Below are 22,582 nucleotides of genomic sequence, written 5' to 3'. Positions count from 1 at the left end.
GCCTGAGCCTGCGTCATGTTGTCATGCACCAACTGCGTCAAGGTCTGCATCTTGTCACGGAAGCGCATGACATACTCCACTATGGACACTTCAGAAGGGTTCGGCTCCCCTTCCCAGGATTCTCTTACCAACCCAAGGGGTCCCCGGACTCGCCTGCCGTACAGGAGCTCGAAGGGGGAGAACCCCGTCGAGGCCTGCGGAACCTCTCGGTAAGCAAATAGCAGGTGTGGGAGGTACCGCTCCCAGTCGCGCCCTTGTGTCTCAACCAGCATGCGTAGCATCTGTTTGAGGGTACCATTGAAGCGTTCACACAAGCCATTGGTCTGTGGGTGATACGCACTCAATACCAGGTGCTTCACCTGCATTTTCTTACAGAGAGCCTCCATTAGGTGAGACATAAATTGGGTCCCTCGATCAGTAAGCATTTCCCTGGGAAATCCTACCCGTGAAAAGATGGCCAACAGGGCATCCGCCACCTTATCTGCCCTAGTTGACGACAGAGCTACTGCCTCTGGGTACCGGGTAGCGTAGTCTACCACAGTAAGAATATATTGCTTTCCAGAGCTGCTGGGGACGGCCAGCGGGCCCACAATGTCCACCGCAATCCTCTGGAAAGGCTCCTCTATCACTGGCAAAGGGATCAGGGGAGCCTTAAGAGCAGGCCCCGCCTTCCCCACTCTTTGACAGGTGACACAGGAGCGGCAGTAGTTTGACACATCTGTCCCCATCTTAGGCCAATAGAAGTGTTGAGACAGCCGGGCCTTAGTTTTGCTGATCCCCAAGTGTCCAGCTAGCGGGATCTCATGGGCAATCCGCAACAACTCACCCCGGAATTGCTGTGGGACGACCAGCTGTCTTTCCCTCAACCACCCCTTTTGTGATTCTCCGGGTACTGTCTCCCGGTACAACCTTCCTCCTTCCCAGAACACCTTCTCCTTTTCAGTCTCGGAGAATGACGTCCCGGCGAGTTGTCTCAAACTCTCTAGGCTCGCATCTGTGTGCAGAGCGGCCTGAAACTCCTGGCTAGGGGAAGCCAGAAGCGACGTCAGGGTCCCTTCCCCACGGGAGCCCTCTGGGACCTGCTCTGGGTCCACCTCTGGTTCAGTCACAATGATGACTGAAGAGGGTCCGTCCGGGAGGCAGACAGTTATCTGCGTTCCGGGCACTCTGACTGCGGGTGACAGAAGCTACGTAGGCTGTCTCCCCGGGGGTTTCTACAGACCCATCAGCCGACGCTGCTATGGGCTCTACCTCCCCATCCACCCCCATTACCTCAGGAGTAGGGTTGAGCGACTTTCATTTTTTTAAGATCGAGTAGGGTTTTGGGAAACCCGATTTTGTCCAGAGTCGAGTCGAGTGCAGTCGGCCGATTATCGCTAAAAGTCGGGGATCGACCGAAACACGAAACCCAATGCAAGTCAATGGGGAAGCATAGTCGGCAGTGAGTGGAGGCCAGGAAAACACCTACAGTGCCCATTTTAATGCCAAAAACATCCATTCTTGTTTCTGAAGCTTGCCAATCTTAATTAACTGTATAATAATAGTTGGGCATAGGGAATTGGGGGAAAGTTGTGGGGGGAGTAGGGCTGGCTCAAGTTTTTCGTGGGCCCAGGAAATGCGGACTACGTCACGGCGGTGTTGCAGGGAAAGGTAAGTATTTAAACGTTGCAAGTGCTGTGATCCTGAGCAAGCAGGGGGGGGCCCACTCGTTCGCATTGGCACTGGCACAGGGCCCCTCAAAGTACGGCGGTGTGTTTGCATGGCGGGGGCGCCTCCCACCAGCAGCGACACTTTTGCGTACTCTGAGGGGCCCTGTGCCAGTGACGTCGCCAACGAGTATGCCCCCCCACCTGATGAAGGAACCTGCACTTTCATCTGCACCTTCCTCTTTGTCCCTGTGTAAGGTGGTATAACATGCGGGAAGGGGAACCTTACTTTCAGCAGGGTCAGATTCTGGCTGTGTAGAGTACAAGGGGAATGTAGTGGTCTAGGTCAATGTACCAGCAGACTCATTTCGCAGTGGCTGGGCAATGGGCAGGATGAGGAGGAAACAGATATAGGGCCAAAGAATAAAGTAGGCTAAATGCAGTTCAAAATTGGTAACAGGACTAAACAGGCGGCATTGCTTTGTTCAGTGGAGTAGCAAACCCAAGAGCAGCAGACACTGTTTCAAGGGCCTAACCACACTAGTAGGCCAAATGCAGTTTAATATCTGATAGTATAGGGCGAAAGCCAGAATGTGGAAGCTCAGCTTTGTTCAGTTGAGGACAACACCAGGGAGGGGCAGACACCTTTAGTAGGCCGGAAAAGCCTATTGCATTTTTTAAAATGGTAATTTGGAGCAGAAGGTTGAAGCTCAGCTTTATTTAGTTGAGGACAACACCAGGCAGGGGCACACAGACAGACACCTTTAGTAGGCCGGAAAAGCCTATTGCATTTTTTAAAATGGTAATTTGGAGCAGAAGGTTGAAGCTCAGCTTTATTTAGTTGAGGACAACACCAGGCAGGGGCACACAGACAGACACCTTTAGTAGGCCGGAAAAGCCTATTGCATTTTTTAAAATGGTAATTTGGAGCAGAAGGTTGAAGCTCAGCTTTATTTAGTTGAGGACAACACCAGGCAGGGGCACACAGACAGACACCTTTAGTAGGCCGGAAAAGCCTATTGCATTTTTTAAAATGGTAATTTGGAGCAGAAGGTTGAAGCTCAGCTTTATTTAGTTGAGGACAACACCAGGCAGGGGCACACAGACAGACACCTTTAGTAGGCCGGAAAAGCCTATTGCATTTTTTAAAATGGTAATTTGGAGCAGAAGGTTGAAGCTCAGCTTTATTTAGTTGAGGGCAACACCAGGCAGGGGCACACAGACAGACACCTTTAGTAGGCCGGAAAAGCCTATTGCATTTTTTAAAATGGTAATTTGGAGCAGAAGGTTGCAGCTCAGCTTTATTTAGTTGAGGACAACACCAGGCAGGGGAACACAGACAGACACCTTTAGTAGGCCGGAAAAGCCTATTGCATTTTTTAAAATGGTAATTTGGAGCAGAAGGTTGAAGCTCAGCTTTATTTAGTTGAGGACAACACCAGGCAGGGGCACACAGACAGACACCTTTAGTAGGCCGGAAAAGCCTATTGCATTTTTTAAAATGGTAATTTGGAGCAGAAGGTTGAAGCTCAGCTTTATTTAGTTGAGGGCAACACCAGGGAGGGGCAGAAGCCGTTAGTAGGCCCTAACCACCATTTTTTTTTTTAAAAACCACTTAATGAGAGCCGGAAGGTTGAAGCTCAGCTTTATTCAGTTGAGGACAACACCAGGCAGGGGCACACAGACAGACACCTTTAGTAGGCCGGAAAAGCCTATTGCATTTTTTAAAATGGTAATTTGGAGCAGAAGGTTGAAGCTCAGCTTTATTTAGTTGAGGACAACACCAGGCAGGGGCACACAGACAGACACCTTTAGTAGGCCGGAAAAGCCTATTGCATTTTTTAAAATGGTAATTTGGAGCAGAAGGTTGAAGCTCAGCTTTATTTAGTTGAGGACAACACCAGGCAGGGGCACACAGACAGACACCTTTAGTAGGCCGGAAAAGCCTATTGCATTTTTTAAAATGGTAATTTGGAGCAGAAGGTTGAAGCTCAGCTTTATTTAGTTGAGGACAACACCAGGCAGGGGCACACAGACAGACACCTTTAGTAGGCCGGAAAAGCCTATTGCATTTTTTAAAATGGTAATTTGGAGCAGAAGGTTGAAGCTCAGCTTTATTTAGTTGATGGCAACACCAGGGAGGGGCAGAAGCCGTTAGTAGGCCCTAACCACCATTTTTTTTTTAAAAAACCACTTAATGAGAGCCGGAAGGTTGAAGCTCAGCTTTATTCAGTTGAGGACAACACCAGGCAGGGGCACACAGACAGACACCTTTAGTAGGCCGGAAAAGCCTATTGCATTTTTTAAAATGGTAATTTGGAGCAGAAGGTTGAAGCTCAGCTTTATTTAGTTGAGGACAACACCAGGCAGGGGCACACAGACAGACACCTTTAGTAGGCCGGAAAAGCCTATTGCATTTTTTAAAATGGTAATTTGGAGCAGAAGGTTGAAGCTCAGCTTTATTTAGTTGAGGACAACACCAGGCAGGGGCACACAGACAGACACCTTTAGTAGGCCGGAAAAGCCTATTGCATTTTTTAAAATGGTAATTTGGAGCAGAAGGTTGAAGCTCAGCTTTATTTAGTTGAGGACAACACCAGGCAGGGGCACACAGACAGACACCTTTAGTAGGCCGGAAAAGCCTATTGCATTTTTTAAAATGGTAATTTGGAGCAGAAGGTTGAAGCTCAGCTTTATTTAGTTGAGGACAACACCAGGCAGGGGCACACAGACAGACACCTTTAGTAGGCCGGAAAAGCCTATTGCATTTTTTAAAATGGTAATTTGGAGCAGAAGGTTGAAGCTCAGCTTAATTTAGTTGAGGACAACACCAGGCAGGGGCACACAGACAGACACCTTTAGTAGGCCGGAAAAGCCTATTGCATTTTTTAAAATGGTAATTTGGAGCAGAAGGTTGAAGCTCAGCTTTATTTAGTTGAGGACAACACCAGGCAGGGGCACACAGACAGACACCTTTAGTAGGCCGGAAAAGCCTATTGCATTTTTTAAAATGGTAATTTGGAGCAGAAGGTTGAAGCTCAGCTTTATTTAGTTGAGGGCAACACCAGGCAGGGGCACACAGACAGACACCTTTAGTAGGCCGGAAAAGCCTATTGCATTTTTTAAAATGGTAATTTGGAGCAGAAGGTTGAAGCTCAGCTTTATTTAGTTGAGGACAACACCAGGCAGGGGCACACAGACAGACACCTTTAGTAGGCCGGAAAAGCCTATTGCATTTTTTAAAATGGTAATTTGGAGCAGAAGGTTGAAGCTCAGCTTTATTTAGTTGAGGGCAACACCAGGGAGGGGCAGAAGCCGTTAGTAGGCCCTAACCACCATTTTTTTTTTTAAAAACCACTTAATGAGAGCCGGAAGGTTGAAGCTCAGCTTTATTCAGTTGAGGACAACACCAGGCAGGGGCACACAGACAGACACCTTTAGTAGTCCGGAAAAGCCTATTGCATTTTTTAAAATGGTAATTTGGAGCAGAAGGTTGAAGCTCAGCTTTATTTAGTTGAGGACAACACCAGGCAGGGGCACACAGACAGACACCTTTAGTAGGCCGGAAAAGCCTATTGCATTTTTTAAAATGGTAATTTGGAGCAGAAGGTTGAAGCTCAGCTTTATTTAGTTGAGGACAACACCAGGCAGGGGCACACAGACAGACACCTTTAGTAGGCCGGAAAAGCCTATTGCATTTTTTAAAATGGTAATTTGGAGCAGAAGGTTGAAGCTCAGCTTTATTTAGTTGAGGACAACACCAGGCAGGGGCACACAGACAGACACCTTTAGTAGGCCGGAAAAGCCTATTGCATTTTTTAAAATGGTAATTTGGAGCAGAAGGTTGAAGCTCAGCTTTATTTAGTTGAGGGCAACACCAGGCAGGGGCACACAGACAGACACCTTTAGTAGGCCGGAAAAGCCTATTGCATTTTTTAAAATGGTAATTTGGAGCAGAAGGTTGAAGCTCAGCTTTATTTAGTTGAGGACAACACCAGGCAGGGGCACACAGACAGACACCTTTAGTAGGCCGGAAAAGCCTATTGCATTTTTTAAAATGGTAATTTGGAGCAGAAGGTTGAAGCTCAGCTTTATTTAGTTGAGGGCAACACCAGGCAGGGGCACACAGACAGACACCTTTAGTAGGCCGGAAAAGCCTATTGCATTTTTTAAAATGGTAATTTGGAGCAGAAGGTTGAAGCTCAGCTTTATTTAGTTGAGGGCAACACCAGGGAGGGGCAGAAGCCGTTAGTAGGCCCTAACCAAAGTTGAAGGCCAAATGCAGTTTAATTTCTGATACTATAGGCCGAAAGCCAGAAGGTGGAAGCTCCGATTTAGACAGTGGAGGACAATTTGAATTAGGGACTGCAGACAGACTTAGTAGGCTGTCCCCTGTGGACCATGCATCCACCACATTAACCCATTGCGCCGTAATGGACACGTAATCTTCCGTGGCCATGCCTACAGGTCCATGCGTCTGTTGTCAGGTGCACCTTTGTACTCACAGATTGCCAGAGTGCATGGACAATGCGGTCTTCTACATGCTGGTGGAGGGTTGGGATGGCTTTTCTTGCAAAAGAAGTGTCGACTGGTTAGCTTGTAGCGTGGTACAGCGTAGTCCATCATGGCCTTATTAATAGTAAATAAAATATATAACTAGGCTCTATGAACTTTTAAATAGGTTCCAGGGGTACACGGGCAGCATTGGTGTGGTCAGTGGAGGAGTATTGCAAGTAGGGGCTGCAGACAGGCTATCAAAGGCCTAAAATACCAAACAGTAGGCACTCATGGCAGTTTTACATCGGTTACATGGATACACAGGCAGGCACTCCAGGCAGCATTGTGGTCAGTGGAGGAGTATTGCAAGTAGGGGCCGCAGACAGGCTATCAAAGGCCTAAAATAACAAACAGTAGGCAGTCATGGCAGTTTTACATCGGTTACATGGATACACAGGCAGGCACTCCAGGCAGCATTGTGGTCAGTGGAGGAGTATTGCAAGTAGGGGCCGCAGACAGGCTATCAAAGGCCTAAAATAACAAACAGTAGGCAGTCATGGCAGTTTTACATCGGTTACATGGATACACAGGCAGGCACTCCAGGCAGCATTGTGGTCAGTGGAGGAGTATTGCAAGTAGGGGCCGCAGACAGGCTATCAAAGGCCTAAACTAACAAACAATAGGCTCATTGCAGTTTTACAGCGGTTACATGGATACACAGGCAGCTAGGTGGTGAGTGGAGGAGTATTTAAAGTAAGGACCGCAGACAGGCTATCAAAGGCCTAACATAACAAACAATAGGCTCATGGCAGTTTTACAGCGGTTACATGGATAGACGGGCAGGCAGCTTGGTGGTGAGTGGAGGAGTATTTAAAGTAGGGACCGCAGACAGGCTATCAAAGGCCTAACATAACAAACAATAGGCTCATGGCAGTTTTACAGCGGTTACATGGATACACGGGCAGGCAGCTTGGTGGTGAGTGGAGGAGTATTTAAAGTACGGACCGCAGACAGGCTTCAAAGGCCTAACATAAGAAAATGGGCTGGCTGTAGGCACTTTATAATTGGTTCCAGGGGTACACGGGCAGCAGTGGTCTGGCCAGTGGAGGACTAGTGGAAGGAGGGACCGCAGACAGGCTTCAAAGGCCTAACATAAAAAAATGGGCTGGCTGTAGGCACTTTATAATTGGTTCCAGGGGTACACGGGCAGCAGTGGTCTGGCCAGTGGAGGACTAGTGGAAGGAGGGACCGCAGACAGGCTTCAAAGGCCTAACATAAAAAAATGGGCTGGCTGTAGGCACTTTATAATTGGTTCCAGGGGTACACGGGCAGCAGTGGTCTGGCCAGTGGAGGACTAGTGGAAGGAGGGACCGCAGACAGGCTTCAAAGGCCTAACATAAAAAAATGGGCTGGCTGTAGGCACTTTATAATTGGTTCCAGGGGTACACGGGCAGCAGTGGTCTGGCCAGTGGAGGACTAGTGGAAGGAGGGACCGCAGACAGGCTTCAAAGGCCTAACATAAAAAAATGGGCTGGCTGTAGGCACTTTATAATTGGTTCCAGGGGTACACGGGCAGCAGTGGTCTGGTCAGTGGAGGACTAGTGGAAGGAGGGACCGCAGACAGGCTTTAAAGGCCTAAAATAACAAACAATAGGCTCATGGCAGTTTTACAGCGGTTACATGGATACACGGGCAGCTTGGTGGTGAGTGGAGGAGTAGTGCAAGGAGTGTCTGTCCCAGTACTCCCAAAATATAAATAGATGTTAATGTCTCGCAAAACAACCAAAACAAAAAAAAAGGTGGCATACTTAGGTACAGGGGTGGGCTCATCTGCTGAGTTTCTGACATAGTAATTTGGCAGTAACTATTTAATGGTGCCAATATAGGACACAGACACAGACTACTTTAAGTTGCATCATAGATGTCTACAAATTTGTATTGTCAGTGCCAGACATTGAATGATGTCAGCGAATAGACTAAAGATTGGTGGAGCTGTGCGACATAATTTTGCACGTGGTAGAGCACATTTTGAGCTGGGGTAGGGGGGAACTCTCTTGAGGCCGGCGGGACCGCCCCAGGGCCCCTCATGTTACAACGGTGTGTCTGACGTTGGGTGCGCACCACCACCGCCAGAGACACTACATTGTACTATGAGGGACCCAGTAGCAATGCCGTCAACCAAAAGCGAGCACACCCACCTCTTCAGACAAACAGCAGTCTCACGGGTGCTTGCGCCAAGTCGCGATACCACGGCCCCGTGTGGGGAGTTTTGCCATTTAGGGAGGTGTAAACATGTCGTATGCTGTACAATCAGCTGCAGCAAATTAGACATTAGAAAAGTAATTCACAGGCAAGAGCTTTTCATAGGAAAGCTAGGTGTCGGCCGGGCAAGGTGGGGCAAAAGATTTCGAAATCCAGTTGTGGTTCATTTTAATGAATGTTAGATCGTCAACATTTTGGGTAGCCAGACGAGTCCTTTTTTCGGTTAATATTGAACCTGCAGCACTGAATACTCTTTCTGATAGGACACTTGCTGCCGGGCAAGCAAGCTCCTGCAATGCATATTCTGCCAATTCTGGCCAGGTGTCTAATTTGGAGGCCCAGTAATCAAATGGGAATGACGGTTGAGGGAGAACATCGATAAGGGATGAAAAATAGTTAGTAACCATACTGGACAAATGTTGTCTCCTGTCACTTTCAATTGATGCAGCAGTACCTGTCCTGTCTGCGGTCATAGCAAAATCACTCCACAACCTGGTCAGAAAACCCCTCTGTCCAACGCCACTTCTGATGTGTGCACCCCTAACACTCCTAGTCTGCTGCCCCCTGGAGCTCGTGTGAGAACGATCACGTGCGCTGTGTGCTGGGAATGCCTGAAGCAAACGGTCAACAAGAGTTGATTGTTTGGTTGCTAATATTAGTTCCAAGTTCTCATGTGGCATAATATTTTGCAATTTGCCTTTATAGCGTGGATCAAGGAGGCAGGCCAACCAGTAATCGTCATCGTTCATCATTTTCGTAATGCGTGTGTCCCTTTTTAGGATACGTAAGGCATAATCCGCCATGTGGGCCAAAGTTCCAGTTGTCAAATCTCCGGTTGTGATTGGTTGAGGGGCAGTTGCAGGCAAATCTACGTCACTTGTGTCCCTCAAAAAACCAGAACCCGGCCGTGACACGCAACCAATTTCCTGTGCCCCCGGGAAAGGTTCGGCATTAAAAATATACTCATCCCCATCATCCTCCTCGTCCTCCACCTCCTCTTCGCCCGCTACCTCGTCCTGTACACTGCCCTGACCAGACAATGGCTGACTGTCATCAAGGCTTTCCTCTTCCTCTGGTGCAGACGCCTGCTCCTTTATGTGCGTCAAACTTTGCATCAGCAGACGCATTAGGGGGATGCTCATGCTTATTACGGCGTTGTCTGCACTAACCAGCCGTGTGCATTCCTCAAAACACTGAAGGACTTGACACATGTCTTGTATCTTAGACCACTGCACACCTGACAACTCCATGTCTGCCATCCTACTGCCTGCCCGTGTATCCTCCCACAAATAAATAACAGCACGCCTCTGTTCGCACAGTCTCTGAAGCATGTGCAGTGTTGAGTTCCACCTTGTTGCAACGTCTATGATTAGGCGATGCTGGGGAAGGTTCAAAGACCGCTGATAGGTCTGCATACGGCTGGCGTGTACAGGCGAACGTCGGATATGTGAGCAAAGTGCACGCACTTTGAGGAGCAGGTCGGAGAACCCAGGATAAGTTTTCAATAAGCACTGCACCACCAGGTTTAAGGTGTGAGCCAGGCAAGGAATGTGTTTCAGTTGGGAAAGGGAGATGGCAGCCATGAAATTCCTTCCGTTATCACTCACTACCTTGCCTGCCTCAAGATCTACTGTGCCCAGCCACGACTGCGTTTCTTGTTGCAAGAACTCGGACAGAACTTCCGCGGTGTGTCTGTTGTCGCCCAAGCACTTCATAGCCAATACAGCCTGCTGACGCTTGGCAGTAGCTGGCCCATAATGGGACAACTGGTGTGCAACAGTGTCATCTGCCGATGGAGTGGTTGGCAGACTGCGTTCTGTGGAAGAGCTGTAGCTTCTGCAGGAGGACGAGGAGGAGGAGGAGGAGGGGGTGCGAACGCCTACAGCCAACTGTTTCCTAGACCGTGGGCTAGGCACAACTGTCCCTAAATTGATGTCGCCTGTGGACCCTGCATCCACCACATTCACCCAGTGTGCCGTGATGGACACATAACGTCCCTGGCCATGCCTACTGGTCCATGCATCTGTAGTCAGGTGCACCTTTGTACTCACAGATTGCCTGAGTGCATGGACGATGCGCTGTTTAACATGCTGGTGCAGGGCTGGGATGGCTTTTCTGGAAAAAAAGTGTCGACTGGGTAGCTCGTATCGTGGTTCAGCGTACTCCATCAGGGCTTTGAAAGCTTCGCTTTCAACTAACCGGTAGGGCATCATCTCTAACGAGATTAGTCTAGCTATGTGGGCGTTAAAACACTGTGTACGCGGATGCGAGGATAAGTACTTCCTTTTTCTAACCAGAGTCTCATGTAGGGTGAGCTGGACTGGAGAGCTGGAGATCGTGGAACTTTCGGGTGTGCCGGTGTACATGGCAGACTGAGAGACGGTTGGAGACGGTATTGTTTCCGCCGGTGCCCTAGATGCAATATTTCCTCCTACAAAACTGGTAGCAGTGGTCTGGCCAGTGGAGGACTAGTGGAAGGAGGGACCGCAGACAGGCTTCAAAGGCCTAACATAAAAAAATGGGCTGGCTGTAGGCACTTTATAATTGGTTCCAGGGGTACACGGGCAGCAGTGGTCTGGCCAGTGGAGGACTAGTGGAAGGAGGGACCGCAGACAGGCTTCAAAGGCCTAACATAAAAAAATGGGCTGGCTGTAGGCACTTTATAATTGGTTCCAGGGGTACACGGGCAGCAGTGGTCTGGCCAGTGGAGGACTAGTGGAAGGAGGGACCGCAGACAGGCTTCAAAGGCCTAACATAAAAAAATGGGCTGGCTGTAGGCACTTTATAATTGGTTCCAGGGGTACACGGGCAGCAGTGGTCTGGCCAGTGGAGGACTAGTGGAAGGAGGGACCGCAGACAGGCTTCAAAGGCCTAACATAAAAAAATGGGCTGGCTGTAGGCACTTTATAATTGGTTCCAGGGGTACACGGGCAGCAGTGGTCTGGTCAGTGGAGGACTAGTGGAAGGAGGGACCGCAGACAGGCTTTAAAGGCCTAAAATAACAAACAATAGGCTCATGGCAGTTTTACAGCGGTTACATGGATACACGGGCAGCTTGGTGGTGAGTGGAGGAGTAGTGCAAGGAGTGTCTGTCCCAGTACTCCCAAAATATAAATAGATGTTAATGTCTCGCAAAACAACCAAAACAAAAAAAAAGGTGGCATACTTAGGTACAGGGGTGGGCTCATCTGCTGAGTTTCTGACATAGTAATTTGGCAGTAACTATTTAATGGTGCCAATATAGGACACAGACACAGACTACTTTAAGTTGCATCATAGATGTCTACAAATTTGTATTGTCAGTGCCAGACATTGAATGATGTCAGCGAATAGACTAAAGATTGGTGGAGCTGTGCGACATAATTTTGCACGTGGTAGAGCACATTTTGAGCTGGGGTAGGGGGGAACTCTCTTGAGGCCGGCGGGACCGCCCCAGGGCCCCTCATGTTACAACGGTGTGTCTGACGTTGGGTGCGCACCACCACCGCCAGAGACACTACATTGTACTATGAGGGACCCAGTAGCAATGCCGTCAACCAAAAGCGAGCACACCCACCTCTTCAGACAAACAGCAGTCTCACGGGTGCTTGCGCCAAGTCGCGATACCACGGCCCCGTGTGGGGAGTTTTGCCATTTAGGGAGGTGTAAACATGTCGTATGCTGTACAATCAGCTGCAGCAAATTAGACATTAGAAAAGTAATTCACAGGCAAGAGCTTTTCATAGGAAAGCTAGGTGTCGGCCGGGCAAGGTGGGGCAAAAGATTTCGAAATCCAGTTGTGGTTCATTTTAATGAATGTTAGATCGTCAACATTTTGGGTAGCCAGACGAGTCCTTTTTTCGGTTAATATTGAACCTGCAGCACTGAATACTCTTTCTGATAGGACACTTGCTGCCGGGCAAGCAAGCTCCTGCAATGCATATTCTGCCAATTCTGGCCAGGTGTCTAATTTGGAGGCCCAGTAATCAAATGGGAATGACGGTTGAGGGAGAACATCGATAAGGGATGAAAAATAGTTAGTAACCATACTGGACAAATGTTGTCTCCTGTCACTTTCAATTGATGCAGCAGTACCTGTCCTGTCTGCGGTCATAGCAAAATCACTCCACAACCTGGTCAGAAAACCCCTCTGTCCAACGCCACTTCTGATGTGTGCACCCCTAACACTCCTAGTCTGCTGCCCCCTGGAGCTCGTGTGAGAACGATCACGTGCGCTGTGTGCTGGGAATGCCTGAAGCAAACGGTCAACAAGAGTTGATTGTTTGGTTGCTAATATTAGTTCCAAGTTCTCATGTGGCATAATATTTTGCAATTTGCCTTTATAGCGTGGATCAAGGAGGCAGGCCAACCAGTAATCGTCATCGTTCATCATTTTCGTAATGCGTGTGTCCCTTTTTAGGATACGTAAGGCATAATCCGCCATGTGGGCCAAAGTTCCAGTTGTCAAATCTCCGGTTGTGATTGGTTGAGGGGCAGTTGCAGGCAAATCTACGTCACTTGTGTCCCTCAAAAAACCAGAACCCGGCCGTGACACGCAACCAATTTCCTGTGCCCCCGGGAAAGGTTCGGCATTAAAAATATACTCATCCCCATCATCCTCCTCGTCCTCCACCTCCTCTTCGCCCGCTACCTCGTCCTGTACACTGCCCTGACCAGACAATGGCTGACTGTCATCAAGGCTTTCCTCTTCCTCTGGTGCAGACGCCTGCTCCTTTATGTGCGTCAAACTTTGCATCAGCAGACGCATTAGGGGGATGCTCATGCTTATTACGGCGTTGTCTGCACTAACCAGCCGTGTGCATTCCTCAAAACACTGAAGGACTTGACACATGTCTTGTATCTTAGACCACTGCACACCTGACAACTCCATGTCTGCCATCCTACTGCCTGCCCGTGTATCCTCCCACAAATAAATAACAGCACGCCTCTGTTCGCACAGTCTCTGAAGCATGTGCAGTGTTGAGTTCCACCTTGTTGCAACGTCTATGATTAGGCGATGCTGGGGAAGGTTCAAAGACCGCTGATAGGTCTGCATACGGCTGGCGTGTACAGGCGAACGTCGGATATGTGAGCAAAGTGCACGCACTTTGAGGAGCAGGTCGGAGAACCCAGGATAAGTTTTCAATAAGCACTGCACCACCAGGTTTAAGGTGTGAGCCAGGCAAGGAATGTGTTTCAGTTGGGAAAGGGAGATGGCAGCCATGAAATTCCTTCCGTTATCACTCACTACCTTGCCTGCCTCAAGATCTACTGTGCCCAGCCACGACTGCGTTTCTTGTTGCAAGAACTCGGACAGAACTTCCGCGGTGTGTCTGTTGTCGCCCAAGCACTTCATAGCCAATACAGCCTGCTGACGCTTGGCAGTAGCTGGCCCATAATGGGACAACTGGTGTGCAACAGTGTCATCTGCCGATGGAGTGGTTGGCAGACTGCGTTCTGTGGAAGAGCTGTAGCTTCTGCAGGAGGACGAGGAGGAGGAGGAGGAGGGGGTGCGAACGCCTACAGCCAACTGTTTCCTAGACCGTGGGCTAGGCACAACTGTCCCTAAATTGATGTCGCCTGTGGACCCTGCATCCACCACATTCACCCAGTGTGCCGTGATGGACACATAACGTCCCTGGCCATGCCTACTGGTCCATGCATCTGTAGTCAGGTGCACCTTTGTACTCACAGATTGCCTGAGTGCATGGACGATGCGCTGTTTAACATGCTGGTGCAGGGCTGGGATGGCTTTTCTGGAAAAAAAGTGTCGACTGGGTAGCTCGTATCGTGGTTCAGCGTACTCCATCAGGGCTTTGAAAGCTTCGCTTTCAACTAACCGGTAGGGCATCATCTCTAACGAGATTAGTCTAGCTATGTGGGCGTTAAAACACTGTGTACGCGGATGCGAGGATAAGTACTTCCTTTTTCTAACCAGAGTCTCATGTAGGGTGAGCTGGACTGGAGAGCTGGAGATCGTGGAACTTTCGGGTGTGCCGGTGTACATGGCAGACTGAGAGACGGTTGGAGACGGTATTGTTTCCGCCGGTGCCCTAGATGCAATATTTCCTCCTACAAAACTGGTGATTCCCTGACCCTGACTGCTTTTGGCTGGCAAAGAAACCTGCACAGATACTGCCGGTGGTGCGGAAAATGGTGGCCTTACAGTGACGGAAGGGATGTTGCGTTGCTGACTAGCTTCATTGGCCGAGGGTGCTACAACCTTGAGGGACGTTTGGTAGTTAGTCCAGGCTTGAAAATGCATGGTGGTTAAGTGTCTATGCATGCAACTAGTATTTAGACTTTTCAGATTCTGACCTCTGCTTAAGCTAGTTGAACATTTTTGACAGATGACTTTGCGCTGATCAGTTGGATGTTGTTTAAAAAAATGCCAGACTGCACTCTTCCTAGACTCGGATCCCTTTTCAGGGATTGCAGACTGAGCTTTAACCGGATGGCAACGCTGTGCTCCAACAGGTTTTGGCTTTGACACGCGTTTTGGGCCAGATACGGGCCCGGCAGATGGAACCTGTTGCGATGTTGATGCCTGCTGCGGCCCCTCCTCCACCTCCGCTTCTGAACTACTGCCGCCTGCACCCTGTTCCCCCAATGGCTGCCAATCGGGGTCAATAACTGGGTCATCTATTACCTCCTCTTCGAGCTCGTGTGCAACTTCGTCTGTGTCACTGTGTCGGTCGGTGGTATAGCGTTCGTGGCGGGGCAACATAGTCTCATCAGGGTCTGATTGTGGATCTGTACCCTGAGAGGGCAATGTGGTGGTCTGAGTCAAAGGAGCAGCATAGTACTCTGGCTGTGGCTGTGCATCAGTGCACTTCATGTCAGAATCTACTTGTAATGGGCATGGCCTGTTAAGTGTTTCACTTTCTAAGCCAGGGACGGTATGTGTAAAGAGCTCCATGGAGTGACCCGTTGTGTCGCCTGCTGCATCCTTCTCTCTTGTTGTAGTTTTTGCTGAGGAGGACAAGGAAGCGACTTGTCCCTGACCGTGAACATCCACAAGCGACGCGCTGCTTTTACATTTACCAGTTTCGGAAGAGGAGGCAAAAGAGCTAGAGGCTGAGTCTGCAATGTAAGCCAAAACTTGCTGTTGCTGCTCCGCCTTTAAAAGCGGTTTTCCTACTCCCAGAAAAGAGAGCGTTCGAGGCCTTGTGTAGCCTGACGACGAAACTGGCTCCACAGCTCCAGACTTAGGTGGAATATTTTTATCCCCACGACCACCTGATGCTCCACTACCACTACCATCATTACCAGCTGACAATGAACGCCCACGACGACCTCTTGCACCAGACTTCCTCATTGTTTTAAAATCTTAACCAAAGTAACTTTATTTGTTGCTGTCAAACAACTTACACGGTGAGCTATAACTTCAGTATGATTTCAATATCCCTTAACAGGTTGGTGAGACCACAAGGAAAATCAGGCACAATGTTACACACTCTGTTTTCTGTGGCACAAAATCACAGAGATGACACACACACAGGACTGTCACTCAAGCACTAATGTCAATATTAATCTCCCACCTAATTTATGTTTTTTTTTTTCTCAGGGAGACTTTAGAAACCAAATAATATAAAAAAAAAAAAAAAAAAAAAAAAGGCTTTCTATGGCCCACAATTAGAGAGAGAGAGGTGGCACACCCAGGAGTCAAGACTGGCGCACAAGCTGAAAGGGCAATATTACTCTCCCACTGTTTTTTTATGTTTTTTTTTTTTTTAAGGGAGACTTTAGAAACCCAATAATATTTTTTAAAAAAAATAAATAGGCTTTCTATGGCCCACTGAATGAGAGGGAGAGAGGTGGCACACCCAGGAGTCAAGACTGGCACACAAGCTGAAAGGGCAATATTACTCTCCCACTGTTTTTTTATGTTTTTTTTTTTTTTTCAGGGAGACTTTAGAAACCAAATAATAAGAAAAAAAATAAATAAATAAATAGGCTTTCTATAGCCCACTGAATGAGAGATAGCACACACAGCAGTGGCACACAAGCCCTGACTGAGGCCAATATTTTTCTCCCACTGATTGATGTAGTGTTTTTGTGTTGAGGTAGATTTTAGAACACAAATCAAGGAAAAAAAAAAAAATGCTTTCTATGGCCCACTGAATGAGAGAGAGGTGGCACACCCAGGAGTCAAGACTGGCACACAAGCTGAAAGGGCAATATTACTCTCCCACTGTTTTTTTATGTATTTTTTGTTTTTTAAGGGAGACTTTAGAAACCCAATAATATTTTAAAAAAAAAATAAATAGCCTTTCTATGGCCCACTGAATGAGAGGGAGAGAGGTGGCACACCCAGGAGTCAAGCCTGGCACACAAGCTGAAAGGGCAATATTACTCTCCCACTGTTTTTTTATGTTTTTTTTTATTTTCAGGGAGACTTTAGAAACCAAATAATATTAAAAAAACAAAAAAAAAAAATAGCCTTTCTATGGCCCACTGAATGAGAGAGAGAGGTGGCACACCCAGGAGTCAAGACTGGCACACAAGCTGAAAGGGCAATATTACTCTCCCACTGTTTTTTTAGGTTTTTTTTTTTTTTTCAGGGAGACTTTAGAAACCAAATAATATTAAAAAAAAAATAAAAATAAATAGGCTTGCTATAGCCCACTGAATGAGAGATAGCACACACAGCAGTGGCACACAAGCCCTGACTGAGGCCAATATTTTTCTCCCACTGATTGATGTAGTGTTTTTGTGTTGAGGTAGAATTTAGAACACAAATCACGGAAAAAATAAATAGGCTTTCTATGGCCCACTCAGTGAGAGATGGCACACACAGGGATGGCACTGTAGCAGAAATGCCAATCTTAATCTCCCACAAAAAAAACAAAAAAAAAACAGGGACTGTCCTACAATTACTATCTCCCTGCAGTAATCTAAGCCAGGTATGGCAGGCAGCAATAAGGAGTGGACTGATGCACAAATTAAATAAAAAGTGTGGACAAACAAAAAAGATAGCTGTGCAGAAAGGAACAAGAGGATATGTGCTTTGAAAAAAGCAGTTGGTTTCCACAGTGGCGTACACACAGCAATACAGCTATCACGGAGCCTTCTAGGGCAGCCCAATGAGCTACAGCGCTGAGGGGAAAAAAAAAAAAATAGCTTCCACAGTCCCTGCACACCGAAGGTGGTGTTGGACAGTGGAAATCGCTGCAGCACAAGCGGTTTGGTGGTTAGTGGACCCTGCCTAACGCTCTCCCTGCTTCTGACGAAGCGGCAGCAACCTGTCCCTAAGCTCAGATCAGCAGCAGTAAGATGGCGGTCAGCGGGAACGCCCCTTTATAGCCCCTGTGACGCCGCAGACAGCAAGCCAATCACTGCAATGCCCTTCTCTAAGATGGTGGGGACCAGGATCTATGTCATCACGCTGCCCACACTCTGCGTTCACCTTCATTGGCTGAGAAATGGCGCTTTTCGCATCATTGAAACGCGACTTTGGCGCGAAAGTCGCGTACCGCATGGCCGACAAGCACAGGGGTCGGATCGGGTTTCATGAGACGCCGACTTAGCCAAAAGTCGGCGACTTTTGAAAATGATCGACCCGTTTCGCTCAACCCTACTCAGGAGCATTGCTACTTATGGGCCAGTTACCTTCCTCGGTGGCACTGGTCAATTGCATGGCATCACCTTCCTCACGGTTCCCATGTATCTCCCCCTTTCTTGTAGCACCGACACTTGCCCCTGCTAGGGGTTCCTCAGCCGTCTCACTCCGCAGAGCGACGTGGCTGAGCACTCCTGTACCTATGGACACATCAACTTTCACAGAAACATCATTATCAGATACAGTTGGCACAGGTACAACATTTCCACCATCAATCCTAGGGAAAAAATGGTTAACAGATGCATCATTACAAGATAAAGCATGGTCAGGTAACACATGCGATTTCCCATCATCATCATCATCATCACCAGGGTTAACTTTACCCTCATTAGTAGATTGGGGAGGAGGGTCATCCACGAAGTATGCAACCAACCTCCCCAAATCAGTTCCCAACAAAACATCAGTGGGCAAATTATCAGACAGCCCCACTTCCTTCACCCCGCTCCCGGCACCCCAATCAATAAAAACCCGGGCCATTGGCAAGGGACAGCTGATGCCCCCAATCCCAGTGACAGTTAGGGTTTTCCCCGGAATGATTTCTTCAGGGGCCGCCAGTTCGGGTCGGATGAGGGTTCGTTCAGCCCCGGTGTCCTTGAGGCCTGTAGCAACACGACCTCCCACAAGGACATGCTGTACGTTATCACACCCCCTCCCAGCCACACCACCCACCAAAAGAACTGCTGCATTAGGCCCTGGGGCCTGGGATGAGGGGTTCTTCTGCTTGGCTGGACATCGGTGACTGAGGAGTCCAGTCTGCCTGCAGTGGTAACACTGGCGAAGTTCGGTGGTAGGTCTGGTGCTGTTGGCCACGGGGACAGGACCTCTGGTGTGTTGGCTGGCAGGGGTACTGGCGTTGGTTGCAGGCTTACCCCCTCTCCAGCTGGAGGTGACTGGCTTCCGCACTTCCGATCTACGGTTGGCCTCATAGGCATCGGCAATCTGCGCTGCTTTCGTCACGTCTTTGGGTTCTCTGTCCATCACGAACTGTCGCACCTCAGTTGGGCAAAGACGGAAGAACTGGTCTTTGATCATCAGATCTCGCAGCTGTGCAAAGGTGGTCACTGACAGTCCTTGGGTCCACTGGTCAAAGTGGGCCCCAGTCCATGCACCACATCACTGTAACTGTCGTGTGGGCCACGTTGTAGGGTCCGAAACTTTTTACGGTACACCTCGGGTGTAAGCTGGTACTTGGCTATCAGAGCCTGCTTGATGGCCTCATAGTCACCATCTTGTTCTTGAGGGAGGGCAGCAAACGCCTCCAGAGCTTTTCCTCTCAGCTCTGGTGTCAGGTATCGCGCCCATTCTTGTGTAGGCAGCTGGTACTGTCTGCAGGCTTTCTCAAAGGCCCGCAGAAAAGTGTCCAAGTCCCCATCCTTTTCCATAACAGGAAAGTGGTCGGGCCGGGGCTTTGGTGTCTGAGCGCTGCTGGGCTCACGGCTCTGGGACGACCCCTGCATTTGCAGTTGGGCCATCTGCAGCAGGTACTCCCGCTGCGCTTGGGCCTCTTGCTCGGCTCGCTGGGCCTCTCGCTCGGCTCTCTCTGCCTCTCGCTGGGCCTCTCGCTCGGCTCGGGCCTCAGCCTCCTGCCGGTATTGCTGAATCAGCTGCCGACGTCCCTCATGGTCGTCAGTGGGGAATTCTTTCAAGGCCGCCTGCAGGTGGGGGTCCAATTCGCCCGGATTGCTAACGGGGCGAGCATTCAGTGGTTGGACCTCTGCTGCAGCACCATGTTCGCTGGTGCTGGCCTCTGCGGCCTCCGGGCTCTGTGAGTGGTCTAGAGCGGCTTCCCATTGCACCAGTTCAGCGACCATTTGAGTCTTGGGCTTGTTCTGGGGGTTCAGGCCATGGTACATGCATATCCCAGCAAGAGTGTCTTTCTTCTGCTGGGTGTACCAGGCTTCTCCTTTCGCAGCCATGGTTGCCAAATAAAAGATAGAATAGAAAAACGAAGAGAAAGGGAGGGGATAATTACCAGTACACAATTGTCTCCCAACTAATAAACACTGAGTTCGTTCTCCAAACTTATTTGCGCAGAGTTCTCGCAAGAACTTTCTGCAAGTTTTTAGTGAGAGGAATGATTGCTCAAACCAAATCACTAATGCTCTAATATCCCACCGCCTTGCCACCAATATGTCACGATTCACACCGTGACTGTCAAGATCCCTTAGCCGCTGCCCACAATATGTCACGGATTGGGGTGACTTTAGACCAACAGATGGCTATCACATGTGCAGGAGGCTTATCCTAGTTATCCCTCCACTGCCACAATGTGATGAAAAAAATACACACACGAGGCTATTGACCTCTTGTTTACAGCAGGGGCTTATTTTAGGTATCCCACTGCTCTTCCGTATACCATGAACTGCAGGGATTTGTGTATATCCCGCTACAGTTCCACTTAAACCTTGCAGCTCTCTGGCGCCCCCCTTACTGTCAGGTCAGATTAGGTACTGCACCTAGGGTGATTAGTCGCCAGAAACGCTGCCTGCTATGTACTGGCTATTGGGTGCCCTGCAGCGACGCGATAACTACTCCCACTCAGGCAGGAACAATAATTATCAAGCCGCAGTTGCTACAGTGACCCCCAAAAGCCGGCACACGGTCGCTGCCACCAGCTCCAATTGAACGGGTCTGGAGCTAACCCCAAAACAGTAGCGTAATTCCCTTCAGAGACAGGGTACGGTTTAGGGCAGGAAGAACGAACTAGTATTAAATATTATACCCCATAAATGATTTTTAGGCAGTGTTTATAAAATATTTTACAGAGATGTTACAAATGAGACAATTGCAAATATGTACAAGGTAATTATGAAAATAAAAGGATTAAAGGAAGAAAAGATAACTCACATGTTCTTAGTTCATATCAGTTCCGGCAAACACCATGCTAGGGGGAGGGGCTCCCAAAAATCCCAATGCATGAGGTACAGCTCTTCAGGTCAGACCCACATGTTCTTCCAGCAACAGAGTCAAAATCTCCCTCCTGAAGGCTGCCAACAACTTAAAACCTATAGTCTGTGACCTCACAGAAAGGGCTGGCTTTTCCAGATCCACCTACCTTTCAGTCTGAGTAACTTGAATACAAATTGGTCTAATGCTTATAACTCCGTTCCAGTACATATCAGAATCATATAACACCCAGCATTCCGCTTGTATTAACATGAGCTTTCTAATGAGATCAAATATGTCCTATTATTTACAGAGCAATCCCTACTTCTTCACCAGATGGAGCTACAAGCCTGTGATTAGAGTCATGGATAGATCCACCGAGAGAGAATAAGAACATCTATTTTCGTGTTTTTAACGTAAATGGTTTGCATAATATCTTACAAAAATGGAACAAAGAACCGCATGGTTCTAGAATCTTCTCTAACAGTTAAAGCTGAGCACTTTCTACTACAGGAAATGCCTGGTCGTAAATACCTTTTGTCAATAAAACTCTCTTCCCCCCATGTACAGTGGAAAGGCAAGCTCAACTCTGAAGTAAAAGAGAAGGGGGGGTTTTTTAGCCCACATCCTGGGCTGACAAGAGAAACTAACCCTATATGATATTTCATACCATATCGTGACAGGGAGACACCGGGGACAGAGGGTCTGACAGGAAAGAGGGGGAGATACCGGGGACAGGGTCTGACAGGAGAGAGGGGGAGATACCGGGGATAGAGGGTCTGACAGGAGAGAGGGGGAGATACCGGGGACAGAGGGTCTGACAGGAGAGAGGAGGAGATACTGGGGACAGAGGGTCTGACAGGAGAGAGGGGGAGATACCGGGGACAGAGGGTCTGACAGGAGAGAGGAGGAGATACTGGGGACAGAGGGTCTGACAGGAGAGAGGGGGAGATACCGGGGACAGAGGGTCTGACAGGAGAGAGGAGGAGATACCGGGGACAGGGATCTGACAGGACAGAGGAGGAGATACCGAGGACAGTGGGTCTGACAGGAGTGAAGGAGAGATACCGGGGACAGAGGGTCTGACAGGAGAGAGGGGGAGATATCGGGGACAGAGGGTCTGACAGGAGAGAGGGGGAGATACCGGGGACAGAGGGTCTGACAGGAGAGAGAGGAGAGATACCGGGACAGAGGGTCTGACAGGAGAGAGGGGGAGATACCGAGGACAAACGGTCTGACAGGAGAGAAGGAGAGATACCGGGGACAGAGGGTCTGACAGGAGAGAGGGGGAGATACCGGGGACAGAGGGTCTGACAGTAGAGAGGGGGAGGGGGAGATACCGGGGACAGAGGGTCTGACAGGAGAGAGGGGGAAATACCGGGGACATAGGGTCTGACTGGAGAGATACCGGGGACAGAGGGTCTGACAGGAGAGAGGGGGAGATACCGAGGACAGACGGTCTGACAGGAGAGAGGGGGAGATACCGGGGACAGAGGGTCTGACAGGAAAGAGGAGGAAATACCGGAGACAGAGGGTCTGACAGGAGAGATGAGGAGATACCGGGGACAGAGGGTCTGACAGGAGAGAGGGGGAGATACCGGGGACAGAGGGTCTGACAGGAAAGAGGGGGAGATACCGGGGACAGAGGGTCTGACAGGAGAGAGGGGGAGATACCGTGGACAGAGGGTCT

The sequence above is a fragment of the Ranitomeya variabilis genome, chromosome 1, assembly GCF_051348905.1.
Source record: "Ranitomeya variabilis isolate aRanVar5 chromosome 1, aRanVar5.hap1, whole genome shotgun sequence".
In the NCBI taxonomy this organism is placed as follows: Eukaryota; Metazoa; Chordata; class Amphibia; order Anura; family Dendrobatidae; genus Ranitomeya; species Ranitomeya variabilis.
Note: the sequence above shows the minus strand (reverse complement) of the source record.